Genomic DNA, 19,003 nt, shown 5'->3' with positions numbered 1-19,003 from the left:
AACATAATTACATTACAATTAGGCAGTATTGAGCTGACCATTTTTTTTTTTTAGAAATCATACCATTCTACATATGCAATCAGTAATTCTTAACATCATCACATAGATGTATGATCATTGTTTCTTAGTACATTTGCATTGGTTTAGAAGAACTGGCAATATAACCGAAAAAGATACAGAGTGTTAATATAGAGAAAAAAATATAAAAGTAATAATAGTAAGAACAAAACAGAACCAAACAAAACAAAACAAAAACCTATAGCTCGGATGCAGCTTCATTCAGTGTTTTAACATGATTACTTTACAATTAGGTATTATTGTGCTGTCCATTTTTGAGTTTTTGTATCTAGTCCTATTGCACAGTCTGTATCCCTTCAGCTCCAATTACCCATTATCTTACCCTGTTTCTAACTCCTGCTGGACTCTGTTACCAATGACATATTCCAAGTTCATTCTCGAGTGTCGATTCACATCATTGGGACCATACAGTATTTGTCTTTTAGTTTTTGGCTAGACTCACTCAGCATAATGTTCTCTAGGTCCATCCATGTTATTACATGCTTCATAAGTTTATCCTGTCTTAAAGCTGCATAATATTCCATTGTATGTATATACCACAGTTTGTTTAGCCACTCGTCTGTTGATGGACATTTTGGCTGTTTCCATCTCTTTGCAATTGTAAATAACGCTGCTATAAACATTGGTGTGCAAATGTCCGTTTGTGTCTTTGCCCTTAATTCCTTTGAGTAGATTCCCAGCAATGATATTGCTGGGTCGTATGGCAATTCTATATTCAGCTTTTTGAGGAACCGCCAAACTGCCTTCCACAGTGGTTGCACCATTTGACATTCCCACCAACAGTGGACAAGTGTGACTCTTTCACCGCATCCTCTCCAGCACTTGTCATTTTCTGTTTTGTTGATAATGGCCATTCTGGTGGGTGTGAGATGATATCTCATTGTGGTTTTGATTTGCATTTCTCTAATGGCCAGGGACATTGAGCATCTCTTCATGTGTCTTTTGGCCATTTGTATTTCTTCCTCTGAGAGGTGTCTATTCAAGTCTTTTTTCCATTTTGTAATTGGGTTGGCTGTCTTTTTGTTGTTGAGTTGAACAATCTCTTTATAAATTCTGGATACTAGACCTTTATCTGATATGTCGTTTCCAAATATTGATTCCCATTGTGTAGGCTGTCTTTCTACTTTCTTGATGAAGTTCTTTGATGCACAAAAGTGTTTAATTTTGAGGAGTTCCCATTTATTTATTTCCTTCTTCAGTGCTCTTGCTTTAGATGTAAGGTCCATAAAACCGCTTCCAATTGTAAGATTCATAAGATATCTCCCTACATTTTCCTCTAACTTTTTTATGGTCTTAGACCTAATGTTTAGATCTTTGATCCATTTTGAGTTAACTTTTGCATAGGGTGTGAGATATGGGTCTTCTTTCATTCTTTTGCATATGGATATCCAGTTCTCTAGGCTCCATTTATTGAAGAGACTGTTCTGTCCCAGGTGAGTTGGCTTGACTGCCTTATCAAAGATCAAATGTCCATAGATGAGAGGTTCTATATCTGAGCACTCTATTCAATTCCATTGGTTGATATATCTATCTTTATGCCAATACCATGCTGTTTTGACCACTGTGGCTTCATAATATGCCTTAAAGTCAGGCAGTGCAAGACCTCCAGCTTTGTTTTTTTTCCTCAAGATGTTTTTAGCAATTTGGGGCACCCTGCCCTTCCAGATAAATTTGCTTATTGGTTTTTCTATTTCTGAAAAATAAGTTGTTGGGATTTTGATTGGTATTGCATTGAATCTGTAAATCAATTTAGGTAGGATTGACATCTTAACTATATTTAGTCTTCCAATCCATGAACACGGTATGCCCTTCCATCTGTTTAGGTCTTCTGTGATTTCTTTTACCAGTTTTTTGTAGTTTTCTTTATATAGGTTTTTTGTGTCTTTAGTTAAATTTATTCCTAGGTATTTTATTCTTTTAGTTGCAATTGTAAATGGGATTCATTTCTTGATTTCCCCCTCCGCTTGTTCATTGCTAGTGTATAGAAATGCTACAGATTTTTGAATGTTGATCTTGTAACCTGCTACTTTGCTGTACTCATTTATTAGCTCTAGTAGTTTTGTTGTGGATTTTTCCGGGTTTTCGACATATAGTATCATATCGTCTGCAAACAGTGATAGTTTTACTTCTTCCTTTCCAATTTTGATGCCTTGTATTTCTTTTTCTTGTCTAATTGCTCTGGCTAGAACCTCCAACACAATGTTGAATAATAGTGGTGATAGTGGACATCCTTGTCTTGTTCCTGATCTTAGGGGGAAAGTTTTCAATTTTTCCCCATTGAGGATGATATTAGCTGTGGGTTTTTCATATATTCCCTCTATCATTTTAAGGAAGTTCCCTTGTATTCCTATCTTTTGAAGTGTTTTCAACAGGAAAGGATGTTGAATCTTGTCAAATGCCTTCTCTGCATCAATTGAGATGATCATGTGATTTTTCTGCTTTGATTTGTTGATATGGTGTATTACATTAATTGATTTTCTTATGTTGAACCATCCTTGCATACCTGGGATGAATCCTATTTGGTCATGATGAATAATTCTTTTAATGTGTTGTTGGATACGATTTGCTAGAATTTTATTGAGGATTTTTGCATCTATATTCATTAGAGAGATCGGCCTGTAGTTTTCTTTTCTTGTAATATCTTCGCCTGGTTTTGGTATGAGGGTAATGTTGGCTTCATAGAATGAATTAGGTAGTTTTCCCTCCGCTTCGATTTTTTTGAAGAGTTTGAGGACAGTTGGTACTAATTCTTTCTGGAATGTTTGATAGAATTCACATGTGAAGCCGTCTGGTCCTGGACTTTTCTTTTTAGGAAGCTTTTGAATGACTGATTCAATTTCTTTACTTGTGATTGGTTTGTTGAGGTCATCTATGTCTTCTTGAGTCAAAGTTGGTTGTTCATGTCTTTCCAGGAACCCATCCATTTCCTCTAAATTGTTGTATTTATTAGCGTAAAGTTGTTCATAGTATCCTGTTATTAACTCCTTTATTTCTGTGAGGTCAGTAGTTATGTCTCCTCTTCCATTTCTGATCTTATTTATTTGCATCCTCTCTCTTCTTCTTTTTGTCAATCTTGCTAAGGGCCCATCAATCTTATTGATTTTCTCATAGAACCAACTTCTGGCCTTATTGATTTTCTCTATTGTTTTCATGTTTTCAATTTCATTTATTTGTGCTCTAATCTTTCTTATTTCTTTCCTTTTGCTTGCTTTGGGGTTAGCTTGCTGTTCTTTCTCCAGTTCTTCCAAATGGATAGTTAATTCCTGAATTTTTGCCTTTTCTTCTTTTCTGATATAGGCATTTAAAGCAATAAATTTCCCTCTTACCACTGCCTTTGCTGCATCCCATAAGTTTTGATATGCTGTGTTTTCGTTTTCATTCGCCTCGAGGTATTTGCTAATTTCTCTAGCAATTTCTTCTTTGACCCACTCATTGTTTAGGAGTGTGTTGTTGAGCCTCCAGGTATTTGTGAATTTTCTGGCACTCCACCTATTATTGATTTCCAACTTCATTCCTTTATGATCCGAGAAAGTGTTGTGTATGATTTCAATCTTTTTAAATTTGTTAAGGCTTGTTTTGTGACCCAGCATATGGTCTATCATTGAGAATGATCCATGAGCACTTGAGAAAAAGGTGTATCCTGCTGTTGTGGGATGTAATGTCCTATAAATGTCTGTTAAGTCTAGCTCATTTATAGTAATATTCAGATTCTCTATTTCTTTATTGATCCTCTGTCTAGATGTTCTGTCCATTGATGAGAGTGGGGAATTGAAGTCTCCAACTATTATGGTATATGAGTCTATTTCCCTTTCAATGTTTGCAGTGTATTCCTCATGTATTTTGGGGCATTCTGGTTCGGTGCATAAATATTTATGATTGTTATGTCTTCTTGTTTAATTGTTCCTTTTATTAGTATATAGTGTCCTTCTTTGTCTCTTTTAACTGTTTTACATTTGAAGTCTAATTTGTTGGATATTAGTATAGCCACTCCTGCTCTTTTCTGGCTGTTATTTGCATGAAATATCTTTTCCCAACCTTTCACTTTCAACCTATGTTTATCTTTGGGTCTAAGATGTGCTTCCTGTAGACAGCATATAGAAGGATCCTGTTTTTTAATCCATTCTGCCAATCTATGTCTTTTGATTGGGGAATTCAGTCCATTGACATTTAGTGTTATTACTGTTTGGATAATATTTTCCTCTAACATTTTGCCTTTTGTATTATATATATCATATCTGATTTTCCTTCTTTCTACACTCTTCTCCATACCTCTCTCTTCTGTCTTTTTGTATCTGACTCTAGTGCTCCCTTTAGTATTTCTTGCAGAGCTGGTCTCTTGGTCACAAATTCACTCAGTGACTTTTTGTCTGAGAATGTTTTAATTTCTCCCTCATTTTTGAAGGATAATTTTGCTGGATATAGGAGTCTTGGTTGGCAGTTTTTCTCTTTTAGTAATTTAAATATATCATCCCACTGTCTTCTAGCTTCCATGGTTTCTGCTGAGAAATCTACACATAGTCTAATTGGGTTTCCCTTGTATGTGATGGATTGTTTTTCTCTTGCTGCTTTCAAGATCCTCTCTTTGTCTTTGACCTCTGACATTCTAACTAGTAAGTGTCTTGGAGAACGGCTATTTGGGTCTAATCTCTTTGGGGTGCGCTGCACTTCTTGGATCTGTAATTTTAGGTCTTTCATAAGAGTTGGGAAATTTTCAGTGATAATTTCTTCCATTAGTTTTTCTCCTCCTTTTCCCTTCTCTTCTCCTTCTGGGACACCCACAACACGTATATTTGTGCGGTTCATATTGTCCTTGAGTTCCCTGATGCCCTGTTCAAACTTTTCCATTCTTTTCCCGATAGTTTCTGTTTCTTTTTGGAATTCAGATGTTCCATCCTCCAAATCACTCATTCTATCTTCTGTCTCTTTAAATCTATCATTGTAGGTATCCATTATTTTTTCCATCTTTGCTACTTTATCCTTCACTTCCATAAGTTCTGAGATTTGTTTTTTCAGTTTTTCTATTTCTTCTTTATGCTCAGCCCATGTCCTCTTCATGTCCTCCCTCAATTTATCGATTTCATTTTTGAAGAGGTTTTCCATTTCTGTTCGTATATTCAGCATTAGTTGTCTCAGCTCTTGTATCTCATTTGAACTACCGGTTTGTTCCTTTGACTGGGTCATATTCTCAATCTTTTGAGCATGGACACTTATCTTCTGCTGCTGGCGTCTGGGCATTTATTCAGCTTTCTCTGGGTGTTGGACCCAGCAAGGTTGTAAGATTTTTCTGTGAAATCTCTGGGATCTGTTTTTCTTATCTTGCCCAGTAGGTGGCGCACTTGGCACACGTTTGTCTCAAGTGTTTGGAATGGGTCTCCCCGGTCACCGATCTCCGCGGCCTGGGGATTTCCGATCCAATTCTCTCCGTTGGTTCAGGGGCCGCACGTGGTGGGGGCGTCAGCTGCCGTGGCTTGAGGGGACCCTGTGGCTGGTCGCGGGCCGCAGCGGGCCTGGGGGATTCCCCACTGGACCAGGAAGACTCCCGCGGGGGTGGGGGGGCACCACGGCTTGGATAGCCCTCTGATCCGAAACTCGTAGCCGCGGACTCAAAGTCGAGACTTGAAGCCGCTCGCAAAAGAGGGCGCTGGCCGCCTCGGCTTGGGAAACTTGCCTCTCCGAGACTCTCAGCCGGCCCGGGAAGGAGGGAGGAAGTAGCTCCAACCGCCGCAGCTGCTGCTGCTCGGGAAATCGTGCGTTGCTCGGGGGTCTCACCGCAGCCGAGTCTCACAGTCAGACTAGCCAGTCCAGACTTTGGATAGCCCTCTGAACCAAGACTCGTACCTGAGGACTCGAAGCTGAGACTCGAAGCCGCCCACAAAAGAGGGGCGCCGGTTGCCTCAGCTTGGGAAACTTGCCTCTCTGATACTCTCAGCCGGCCCGGGAAGGAGGGAGGGAGTATCTCCGACCGCCGCAGCTACCGCTGCTCGGAAAATCGCGCGCCGCTCGGGGGTCTCACCGCAGCCGAGTCTCGCAGTCAGACTAGCCAGTCCAGGATTTGGATAGCCCTCTGATCCGAGACTCGTAGCCGCGGACTCGAAGCCGAGACTCGAAGCCGCCCGCAAAAGAGGGGTGCCGGTCGCCTTGGCTTGGGAAACTTGCCTCTCCGAGACTCTCAGCTGGCCCGGGAAGGAGGGAGGGATTAGCTCCGACCGCCACAGCTGCCGCTGCTTGGGAAATCGCGTGCCACTCGGGGTTCTCACCGCAGCCGAGTCTCGCAGTCAGACTAGCCAGTCCAGACTGGGTTACGCTGTGTATCCATTCCCTGTCGTAGACCCGGGTGCTGTTCTGTACTGTTTCTGTTCACCTATTAGTTGATTTGGGGTCGGAGGAACTAAGATGCATGTACCTTACTAAGCCGCCATCTTGGATCCGAAAAGTCTTGTATGTTTGTTTTAACAGCCCTTAACAAATGTAAAAGCCATTCTTAGGTCTGGGGCATACAAAACAGGCCTCTGTCGGAATTTGGCCCAGGGCTGTAGTTGCTGACCCCTGACTTAGTGATTAGGGGAAAAGTATGAGACAAAATTGGGAGAATGGATTTGGTCCCAGCTCTGGGTCTCCTTATCTCCCTGACAAGAAAGTGTGAGATTTGGACTAGAACCTTTCTAAGCCTCATTCTAAGGTTCTATGACTGTCCCCAGGCCCTCACTAAACATAATTTCTTACTGTAGCCCCACATCAGCCATTTTCACCCAACTGTCTCTGTGTCACCTCAGCCTCATATTTCACACAGACCCCCCACTATACCTTGAAATGTGTCCCACCAAAAGATATGCTCAAGTCCTAATCCCCAGTCCCTCAAATGTGATCCTATTTAGAAAGAGTGTCTTTGAAGATTGTTTTCATTTACTAAAGCTGACAGAATGCAAAATACAAGAAGTGGGTTGGCTTTTACAATGGGAATTTATTAACTTAGAAGTTTACAGTTCTGAGGTTGTGAAAATGTCCAAGGCATCAACGGGACGATATGTTCTCCCTGAAGACCGGCTACTGGTGGTCCTCAACTACTTTGGATGTGACGTCTGCTGATCTTTCCTTTTCAAGGTTGTATTGCTTTCAACTTCTGCCTTTGGTGGTTTCCTTTCTAAAGTCTGTCTGTGTCCTTATCTCTCAGTTTTCCTTTTCTATGAGTTTCTCTGATCTTCGCTATGTGTTCTGCCCTCTTATAAAGGCCTCCAGTAAAAGGATTAACACTCACCTGGAGCACGCATCAATTGTAAAACCTAATCAAATGGTCCCACTCACAATAGATCTATATCCACTGGAAAGGACTAAAAGAATATGATCTTTTTGGGGGTACCCACAGCTTCAAACTGTTACAAAGATGATATTAGTTAAAATTAGGCCAAACTGCTTTAAGATGGGTCTAAACCAATACGCCTAGAGTTAGAAGAAAATTAGACAGAGTTAGGAGACAAATAGAAAGAGAAGACTTAAGGGCAGAGTTGAATTATGGCTCAAGTCAAAGAGAGTCATGGGCTGCCAGCCAGCCACCAGAGGATGCAAGGACCTGTTGACAAACCCAGTTTGGACATCTAGCCTCTGGAACTGTGAGGCAATAAATATCTCTTGTTTGTGGTACTTTATTATAACAGCCCTAAGGAATTACAACTCCCCTTTAACCCAAGAATGGCGTATGCATTCTACCTCTGCTTGAATGTATGTTTCTTTAGGAACTCTTCCAGATGTGAGTTAGCAGAAGGAGCCAATTGACTGAGGAAAGCCAACGTATATAAGAATGATTTTTACTCACCTAAAGAACAGAAAAATCAAAGTAAAAAAAAACAAGCCAAACTGAGATACATTTCCTCTCTCTTTGCAGTTTATTCCTCTAATGAATTTCATGTTAACCATGGATGGCTACTCGAACACAAAGTCATACCTTAGCAGCCAAATGGAGGCCTTCCAATACAAGGTGGGGAGGGACACATCTCTCTTGAGGAGATTTGACACCAGGTTTTGGTTCTTCATATACACAAGTTAAAGTATAGTGAAATCTAAGAAATTCAAGAGGAAGTTGGCCACCCACTTGGAAAACGTCATCTGGTCTGAGAACTGAGCATAACACCTGGGGATGTAGGACACAGGGTTGGGACATCTGCTGAGCATGTGCTCCAGAATGCATGGGACTGAAGAGGAACACAGAGGGCAGGCCCAGGTACTTGGTTACGATCACCCACATGGTAAGGCTGGGTCTGTGAAGAGGACATCAAATGTGTTCTCCCTGAGGAAACTCATGGTGTTGGAGTCCTTTAGGAAGCTCTCACAGCTGGTGAATATCAGGACCAGGAAAATCACCAAGGCGCTCACTCACTTCCTTCATACTGAGCCAGTGGATTCCATCCTGAGGGACAACTGCACAATCTCACCTCCAACCATGCCTAAAGTACTAAGAAGAAAAGTCCATGTTCGAGTTTGCTAGCTGCTGCAATGCAATACACCAAAACAGAATGGCTTCTAAAAGGGGTAATTTAATGAGTTGCTAGTTTACAGTTCTAAGGCCGAGAAAATGTCCCAATTACAACAAGTCTATAGAAATGTCCAATCAAATGCATCTGGGGAAAGATACCTTGTTTCAAGAAGGCCGATGAAGTTCAGTGTTTCTCTCTCAAGTGAGACAGCACACGGCAAACACAGTCAGGGCTTCTCTCTCAACTTGGAAAGGCACATGGTGAACAAAGTGTCATCTGCTAGCTTTCTCTCTTGGCTTCCTATTTCATGAAGCTCCCCTGGAGGTGTTTTCCTTCTTCATCTCCAAAGGTCATTGGCTGGTGGACTCTCTGCTTCATGGTGCTGCAGCATTCTCTGCTCTCTCTGAATCTCTCATTCTCCAAAATATTTCCTCTTTTATAGGATTTCAGAAACTAATCAAGACCTACTCAAATGGCTGGAGATATGTCATCCCCTAAACCATTCTTGACTAAATCACATCAACCAGGGAGATGATCTCATTACAGTTTCAAATATACAGTATTGAATAGGGATTATTCTACCTTTATGAAATGGGATTTATATCAAAACATGGCTTTTCTTAGGGGGCATACTTCCTTTCAAACCAGCACAGTCCAGTAGGAACTCCCTGCAAGGCCTAAAGAGGGAAGGCCATGCTGCCGCAAATGAAAGTAATACTGATATCCATTAATGGTTTATACTCCCTAAAAAGGTTGGGAGAGTAATCTGTTCTGCATACTCACTGTATTATTGATGGAGGTACAAGATGATGATGGGTGTGGAAACCAGGCTGCCCAAGTGAGAGGCGGTTCCTAGAATTACTGAACCAATTTGCCCAGTGATAGTCACACACAGCAGAACCGTCACCCAAGGCCCAAACCAACCCAGTCGAGCAGGAGGTAGAGTGCTGAGACTAAAGTAAGGAGAAAGGTTCAGGAACCTGGTTAAATTTCCATCCGAGTATAGGACTCGCCCCAGGATTGCAGCCAATATCCAAACGCATTGTTCAAGGGCATGCAAAGACTCTGCTCAGCCCCAGCTGGGCACAGCTTCCCAGGAGGACAGGCACCAGCAGGGATTTCTACTTACGAGGACCGGACAGGAGGGGGATGGCATCTAGACAGCAACAAGACCCTGGCAAGTGGCAGAGGGAGCCCAGTGCTGTGCCACCCCCCAGGGCTTGGAGAGCCTAGGGAGGGCTCTGTGGTCAGGGCCTTGGGAGAGAGCATGGCCTAAGCCAGCTGCAGGACCAGGGGAACCAGGAGGTGGCAGAAACCTGCAAGTCTTCCTTAGGGACACCACTCAGATAAAGACCTTTGCCTGGGCCCTGACATCCAAAACTCTGCCCTGGTCTTTTGGAGCTAAATAGGAGACCAGTAAAGAACCCATGGCTCAGCTATGGGTCCTCTGCTTGTCCCCAAAGGCCCAAAAGGACATAAAACAGAGGCAGGAGATGAAGGAAAGGGACTCATGCCACTTTGAGTGAGAAAGAAGCCCTGCAAATTAATAGGGAGTTAAAATCATTTCTCTTTCTCCTTATGAAGTTGATGGGCCTCTGTTTGTAAGCATTAGTGTGTGTGTGTGGCTGTGGTCTGATGCTCTACACTGGACAAATGGATGAAGAACCTGGCATGCTACCAGTGACAGGATGGGGAGATAATAAAGGGATCCCAGCACGTTGCTGTAGTACTAGGGTTATCTTTAGGGTGGTGTGTGGTCTAAAATTAAGGCTCAATGTCACGTGTCCCTTGACATGTGGTGAATCAGGAACACCTTCAGTGACCTAACTGTAAGCTCCCCTCCCCCTCTATCTCTGTAGATAAGGTCCCCTACCCAAATCCCTTCTTTTCAAAGGGACAAGGCCCAGGGTGGGCTTATCCCCAAACGTGGGTATCAATTCCCTACCAGTCCTCAAGATTATTCAGAAAAGCCTATTACATCCTGCCATCACCTCATGAACAGATTAACATCCTCAGGAGTATAAAGGAATGAGGTACTGATTCATGCTTGAAAATATTATATGTTATGTGAAAGAAGCCAGAACACAAAATGAAATGTCCAGAACAGGCAAATCCATTGAGGCAGTAAGTAGATTAGTGGTTGCCAGTGGCTGGCAGCAGGGAGGAATTAGGGAGTGATTGCTTAATGAGTATAGGATTTCCTTTCACATGTGAAAATGTTCTGGAATTCAATAGTGATGATGGCTGCACCACCTTGTAAATACACTACAAAACATGAAATTGCACACTTGTGTTTTAGTTTGCTAAAGCTGCTGGAATGCAATATACCAGAAATGGATCATCTTTCATAAAGGGGATTTATTAAGTTAAAAGTTTACAGTTCTAAGGCCTTAAACATGTCCAAATTAAGGTATTCAGAGAAAGACACCTTGACTCTAAAGAAAGGCCCATGACTGGCACATGGGAAGGCACCTGGGAGGCATCTGCAGGTTCTTGTTCTGAGTTCCATTGCTTCCTACTTCTGAATCCACTGATTCCACTCTAAGCATCTTAGGACCGTCATTTAGCCACTCCAGGACAAAATTCTGGGTTTCATCTCTTAGCTTAGCATCTTCCAGGGCTGGAGATTTCTTCCCTTCACGTTCTATTTCTGTAAGTCCTTGCTTAGCACCCAGGGGTTGATCTGTCTCAGTCTCCAAATGTCTGTGTCTGTGTCAGCTCTGAACTGTTTCTCTCTCTGTGAGCTCTCATAAAGACTACAGTAAACCTATTAAGACCCATTTTGAATGGGCGGCATCACATCTCCATTAAATAAAAAAATCACAGCCATGATTGGGTGGTTCACCTCTCCATGGAAACAAATCAATCAAAAGATCCCATCTTGACGGGTGTGGCCAAGATGGTAGTTTAGCAATGTGCACATATTAGTTCATCCTCCAGATAAACTGCTAAATAACCAGAAACAGTACAGAACAGCTCCTGGGGCCACGTCAGTGACCAGACACACAGCGTACCCTAGTCTGGGCCAGCTGGACTGGCTGTGAGCCTCCCCAGAACCATGAGTTCCCCAAGCCGCAGCAGCTGGCGCCCTTCCCCACAGGCTGCTTCCAAGAAGAAAAGGAAAGAGACTTTAACAGCAGTAGGGGCTGAGTCCAACCAAACACCAATTGTGGCATTAATTAACACATTCTGACTACTAAAAATAGGCCCCCCGCTCAGGTGAACCTGGTCAAAGCGGAGGTCGCTCATTGGGCTAAAAGAAAGAGAAAAAAAAGAAAAGAAACAGAGGTTTTTGTGGCTGTGTTTTTACAAAGGCTTGGTTGCCTCTGGATTAAGCGGCAGGACTTTTCAGGCTGCAACTACCCAGGCATAGGCAGAAACAAATCCTTTCAGGGCTTGTTTCCAGCCTGTGCCTTCCCCAGGGGAGGGGTGAAGCCCAACTCAGGTGGAATCCCTCCCTCAAGGAATTCAGAAACCAGTGCTTGGTAATTTGAAGCCATTAAAACCAGCCTACAACCTCTCCTCCATCTTCACCATGCCCCAGCAGGGAGAGTCTGCCAAAGTTAAAGGTATCACATCATCTTATGCTGGTGGGACCTGCAGGCAGACAAGCACCACATACTTCGCAGGATAAGAAAAACAGAGCCCAGAGACTTCACAGGAAAGTCTTTCAACCTGCTGGGTCTCACCCTCAGGGAAAACCATTGCAGGTGACTCCTTCCCCTGATAGGAGGCCAGTTTGTTTGGGAAAACCCAGCAGGGGTCTATAATACCTACATACACCCTCCTAAGTGTTGGGGGTGGGGGAAGGCACCATACAAGCAGGGCAAGAAACAAGAAAACAAGAACTGAAAAATTCTCCTCTGTTAAACAAAACTTAAGCAAGCGGTCCAGATAAAGCTGAACTAAATGTCAAAGAACAGACAGACAACAAATTCATCCAGCAAGAAAACTGTAGGTAAGAGAAGTGAAAGCAATCTCCAGAATAAAATAATTAAGGTAATTAAATGTCTAGATGCCAGCAAAAAATAACAAACCACACCAGGAAAATTGAAGATATGGCCCAGTCAAAGGAACAAACCAGCAATTCAAATGAGATACAGGAGCTGAAACAGTAATTCAGAATATACGAACAGATGTGGAAAACCTCATCAAAAACCAAATCAATGAATTGAGGGAGGATATGAAGATGGCAAGGAATGAACAAAAAGAAGAAATGGAAAGTCTGAAAAAAAAAATCACCAAACTTATGGGAATGAAAGACACGGTACAAGAGATGAAAAAACAATGGAAACCTACAATGGTAGATTTCAAGAGGCAGAGGATAGGATTAGTGAAATGGAGGATGGAACATCTGAAATCTGACAAGAAACAGAAACTATAGGGGAAAAAATGGAAAAATATGAGCAGGGACTCAGAGAATTGAATGATAATATGAAGTGCACAAATATACACGTTGTGGGTATCCCAGAAGGAGAAGGGAAGGGAAAAGGAGGAGAAAAACTAATAAAGGAAATTATCACTGAAAATTTCCCAACTCTTATGAAAGACTTAAAATTACAGATCCAAGAAGTGCAGCGTACACCAAAGAGAATAGATCCAAATAGATGTACTCCAATACAATTATTAATTAGAATGTCAGAGGTCAAAGAAAAAGAGAGGATCTTGAAAGCAGCAAGAGAAAAGCAATCGCTCACATACAAAGGAAACCCAATAAGACTATGCGTAGATTTCTCAGCAGAAACCATGGAGGCAAGAAGACAGTGGGATGATATATTTAAATTACTAAAAGAGAAAAACTGCCAACCAAGAATTCTATATCCAGCAAAATTGTCCTTCAAAAGTGAGGGAGAAATTACAACATTTTCAGACAAAAAAATCACTGAGAGAATTTATGACCAAGACACCAGTTCTGCAAGAAATACTAAAGGAAGCACTAGAGACAGATCGAAAACACAAAAGAAAGAGGTGTGGAGAAGAGTGTAGAAAGAAGGAAAATTAGATATGACACATAAAATCCAAAAGGCAAAATGGTAGAAGAAAGTACTACCTGTACAGTAATAAGACTAAATGTTAATGGATTGAACTCCCCAATAAAAAGACATAGACTGCATAATGGATTAAAAAACAGGACCCATCTATATGATGTCTATAGGAAACACATCCTAGACCCAAAGATAAACATATATTGAAATGAAAGGTTGGGAAAAGATATTTCATGCAAAAACAATCACAAAAGAGCAGGAGTACCTATACTAATATCCAACAAATTAGACTTCAAATGTAAAACAGTTAAAAGAGACAAAGAAGGATACCATGTACTAATAAAAAGAACAATTCAGCATGAAGACATAACAATCATAAACATTTATGGACCGAACCAGAATGCTCCAAAATACATGTGCCAAACACTAAAACACTGAAAAGAGAAATAGACACATCTACCATAATAGTTGGAGACTTCAATTCCCCACTCTCATCAATGGACAGAACACCTAGACAGAGGATCAATAAAGAAACAGAGAATTTGAATATTACAATAAATGAGCTAGACTAAACAGACATTTAGTCTGTTAGTCTGGGGTTAGTTTGCTGCTCTTTCTCCATTTACATTATACCCCACAACAGCAGGATATGCCTTTTTCTCAAGTGCTCATGGATCATTCTCAAAGACAGACCACATGCTGGGTCACAAAGCAAGTCTCAACAAATTTAAAAAGATTGAAATCATACAAAACACTTTCTCAGATCATAAAGGAATGAAGTTGGAAATCAATAATAGGCAAAGCACCAAAAAATTCACAAATATGTGAAGGCTCAACAACACACTCTTAAACAACCAGTGGGTCAAGGAAGAAATTACAAGAGAAATTGTAAATATCTCGAGGCAAACAAAAATGAAAACACAACATATCAAAACTTATGGGATGCAGCAAAGGCAGTGCTAAGAGGGAAATTTATTGCCCTAAATGCCTATATCAAAAAAGAAGAAAGGGCAAAAATACAGGAATTAACTGTCCACTTGGAAGAACTGGAGAAAGAGCAGCAAACTAACCCCAAAGCAAGCAAAAGGAAAGAAATAACAAAGATTAGAGCAGAAATAAATGAAATTGAGAACATGAAAACAATTGAGAAACTCAATAAAACCGGAAGCTGGTTCTTATGAGAAAATCAATAAGATTGATGAACCCTTAGCAAGATTGACAAAAAAAAAGAGGAGAGAGGATGCAAATAAATAAGATCAGAAATGGAAGAGGGGACATAACCACTGACCCTACAGAAATAAAAGAAGTAATAACAGGATACTATGAACAAATTTATGCTAATAAATACAACAATGTAGATGAAATGGACAAGTTCCTAGAAAGGCATGAACAACCAAATTTGACTCAAGAAGAAATAGACGACCTCAACAAACCAATCACAAGGAAAGAAATTGAATCAGTCATTAAGAATCTTCCCAAAAAGAAAAGTCCAGGACCAGACGGCTTCACATGTGAATTCTACCAAACATTCCAGAAAGAATTAGTACCAATCCTGCTCAAACTCTTCAAAAAAATTGAAGAGGAGGGAAAGCTACTTAATTCATTCTATGAAGCCAACAACACCTTCATACCAAAACCAGACAAAGATGTTACAAAAAAAGAAAATTACAGACCAATCTATGTAATGAATATAGATGCAAAAATCCTCAACAAAATTCTAGCATATCAAATCCAGGAACACATTAAAAGAATTATACATCATGACCAAGTAGGATTCATTCCAGGTATGCAAGGATGGTTCAACATGAGAAAATCAATTAATGTAATACACCATATCAACAAATCAAAGCAGAAAAATCACATGATTATCTCGATTGATGCAGAGAAGGCATTCGACAAAATTCAACATCTTTTCCTGTTGAAAACACTTCAAAGGATAGGAATACAAGGGAACTTCCTTAAAATGATAGAGGGAATATATGAAAAACCCACAGCTAATATCATCCTCAATGGGGAAAAATTGAAAACTTTCCCCCTAAGATCAGGAACAAGACAAGGATGTCCACTATCACCACTGTTATTCAACATTGTGTTGGAAGTTCTAGCCAGAGCAATTAGACAAGAAAAAGAAATACAAGGCATCAAAATTGGAAAGGAAGAAGTAAAGCTCTCAATGTTTGCAGATGCATTGATACTATATATTGAAAAATCCACAGCAAAACTACTAGAGCTAATAAATGAGTACAACAAAGTGGCAGCTTACAAGATCAACACTAAAAAATCGTAATGTTTCTATACACTAGTAATGAATAACCTGAGGGGAAATCAAGAAACGAATTCCATTTACAATTGCAACCAAAAGAATAAAATATTTAGGAATAAATTTAACTAAAGAGACAAAAGACCAATACAAAGAAAATTACAAGAAACTGTTAAAAGAAATCACAGAAGACCTTAATAGATGGAAGGGCATACCGTGTTCATGGATTGGAAGACTAAATATAGTTAAGATGTCAATTCTACCTAAATTGATTTACAGATTCAATGCAATACCAATCAAGATCCCAGCAATTTACTTTTCAGAAATAGAAAAACCAATAACCAAATTTATCTGGAAGGGCAGGGAGCCCCAACTTGCTAAAAGTATCCTGAGGAAAAAAAACGAAGCTGGAGGTCTCACGCTGCCTGACTTTAAGGCATATTATGAAGCCACAGTGGTCAAAACAGCATGGTACTGGGATAAAGATAGATATATTGACCAACGGAATCAAATAGAGTGTTCAGATATAGACCCTCTTATCTATGGACAACTGATCTTTGATAAGGCAGTCAAGCCAACTCACCTGGGACAGAACAGTCTCTTCAATAAATGGTGCCTAGAGAACTGGATATCCATATGCAAAAGAATGAAAGAAGACCCATCTCTCACACCCTATACAAAAGTTAACTCAAAATGGATCAAAGATCTAAACATTAGGTCTAAGACTATAAAACAGTTAGAGGAAAATATAGGGAGATATCTTATGAAACTTACAATTGGAGGCGGTTTTATGGACCTTAAACCTAAAGCAAGAGCACTGAAGAAGGAAATAAATAAATGGGAGCTCCTCAAAATTAAACACTTTTGTGCATCAAAGAGCTTCATCAAGAAAGTAGAAAGACAGCCTACAAAATGGGAGACAATATTTGGAAATGACATATCAGATAAAGATCTAGTATCCAGAATTTATAAAGAGATTGTCCAACTCAACAACAAAAAGACAGCCAACCCAATTACAAAATGGGAAAAAGACTTGAACAGACACCTATCAGAAGAGGAAATACAAATGGCCAAAAGGCACATGAAGAGATGCTCAATGTCCCTGGCCATTAGAGAAATGCAAATCAAAACCACAATGAGATATCATCTCACACCCACCAGAATGGCCATTATCAACAAAACAGAAAATGACAAGTGCTGGAGAGGATGCGGAGAAAGAGGCACACTTATCCACTGTTGGTGGGAATGTCAAATGGTGCAACCACTGTGGAAGGCAGTTTGGCGGTTCCTCAAAAAGCTGAATATAGAATTGCCATATGACTCGGCAATACCTTTGCAGGTATCTACTCAAAGGACATAAGGGCAAAGACACAAACGGACATTTGCACACCAATGTTTATAGCAGCATTATTTACAATTGCAAAGAGATGGAAACAGCCAAAATGTCCATCAACAGATGAGTGGCTAAACAAATTGTGGTATATACATGCGATGGAATATTATGCAGCTTTAAGACAGAATAAAGTTATGAAGTATGTAACAACATGGATGGACCTTGAGAACATTATGCTGTGAGACTAGCCAAAAACAAAAGGATAAATACTGTATGGTCTCACTGATATGAACTGACATTAGTGAATAAACTTGGAATATTTTGTTGGTAACAGAGACCGTCAGGAGACAGAAATAGGGTAAGACATTGCGTAAATGGAGCTAAAGGGATACAGACTGTGCAACAAGACTGAATATAAAAACTCAGAAATGGACAGCACAATACCTAACTGTAATACAATTTTTTTAAAACACTGAATGAAGCTGCATGTGAGAATGATAGAGGGAGGAAGGCTGGGGGCATAAATGAAATCAGAAAGAAAGATGGATGTTAAAGATTGAGATGATATAATCTAGGAATACCTAGAGTGTATAATAATAGAGACTAAATGTAAAAATTTTAAAAATGTTTTTGCATGAGGAAGAACAAAGGAATGTCATTACTGCAGGGTGCTGAAAATAGACGGTAATTAATATTTTAAAATGTTACCTTATGTGTAAGACTAAAGCAAAAAATGTTTATTTGGTACAAAATTTATATTTTGACTAGTGCATTTCCTAATATAACTTATGTAGATAGTTGATTGAACACCATAAGTACTTGGAATCTCAGGTAGGACATGAGATTTTGTTGGTTTGCCCAAAGTGATGCTCTGATGAATCCCAGAGTGATTCAATCAGTGAGTGGAAATGTATTTGCAAAGCCCCCTTCGGGGAATGGTGAGAACGGGGAGAAATTCAACTTCCCGAAGTCGAATTCTTGATATTCTCACAAGCAGTCTGGACAACCAAAGCTATAGGCTGAGCCCCCAGTCTTGGGGTTTGTTCATATGAAACTAAACCCCACAAAGGATAGGTCAAGTCTACTTAAAATTTAGGCCTAAGAGTCATGCCCAAGAGAGCCTCTTTTGTTGCTCAGATGTGGCCTCTCTCTCCAGCCAACACAACAAGCAAACTCACCACTCTCCCCCTGTCTACGTGGGACATGACTCCCAGGGGTGTGGACCTTCCTGGCAATGTGGGACAGAAATCCTGGAATGAGCTGAGACTCAGTATCAAGGGATTGAGAAAAACCCTAGAATGAGCTGAGACTCAGCATCAAGGGATTGAGAAAACCTTCTTGACCAAAGGGGGCAGAATGAAATGAGACAAAGTGTCAATGGCTGACAGATTCCAAACAGAGTCAAGAGGTTATCCTGGAGGTTATTCTTATGCATTGAGTAGATATCACTTTGTTATTCAAGATGTAAGGGAGAGGCTGGAGGGAACTGCCTGAAGATGTAGAGCTGTGTTTCTATAGCCATGTTTCTTCATGATGATTGGATAATGATATAGCTTTCTCAATGTGACTGTGTGATTGTGAAAACCTTGTATCTGATGCTCCTTTTATCTACCTTGTCAACATATGAGTAGAATACATGAAACAAAGATAAATAATAGGGGCAACAAATGTTAAAATAAATTTAGTTTGAAATGCTAGTGATCAGTGAAAGCGAGGGGTAAGGGATATGGTGGGTATGATCTTTTTTTTTCTGTTTTCGTTTTATTTCTTTTTCTATTGTCTTTATTTCTTTTTCTGAATGAATGCAAATGTTCTAAGAAATTATGAATATGCAACTGAGTGATGATATTGTGAATTACTGAATATCTATGTTAATTTT

General features: G+C 40.3%; 1 long non-coding RNA gene and 1 pseudogene across 2 annotated transcripts in view; one reads left to right on the top strand and one right to left on the bottom strand.

Moving 5' to 3' along the window:
• The window catches only part of LOC143678263 (uncharacterized), a 338,248-nt gene that overhangs the window by 304,960 nt on the left and 14,285 nt on the right, over nt 1-19,003 (top strand). The window lies entirely within an intron of this gene.
• LOC143676865 (UDP-glucuronosyltransferase 1A6 pseudogene) lies at nt 7,885-11,095 on the bottom strand (annotated as a pseudogene).

This window comes from Tamandua tetradactyla, chromosome 3 (genome assembly GCF_023851605.1).
Source record: "Tamandua tetradactyla isolate mTamTet1 chromosome 3, mTamTet1.pri, whole genome shotgun sequence".
NCBI classification, from domain to species: domain Eukaryota; kingdom Metazoa; phylum Chordata; class Mammalia; order Pilosa; family Myrmecophagidae; genus Tamandua; species Tamandua tetradactyla.
This window is presented reverse-complemented; position numbering and strand designations above follow the sequence as displayed.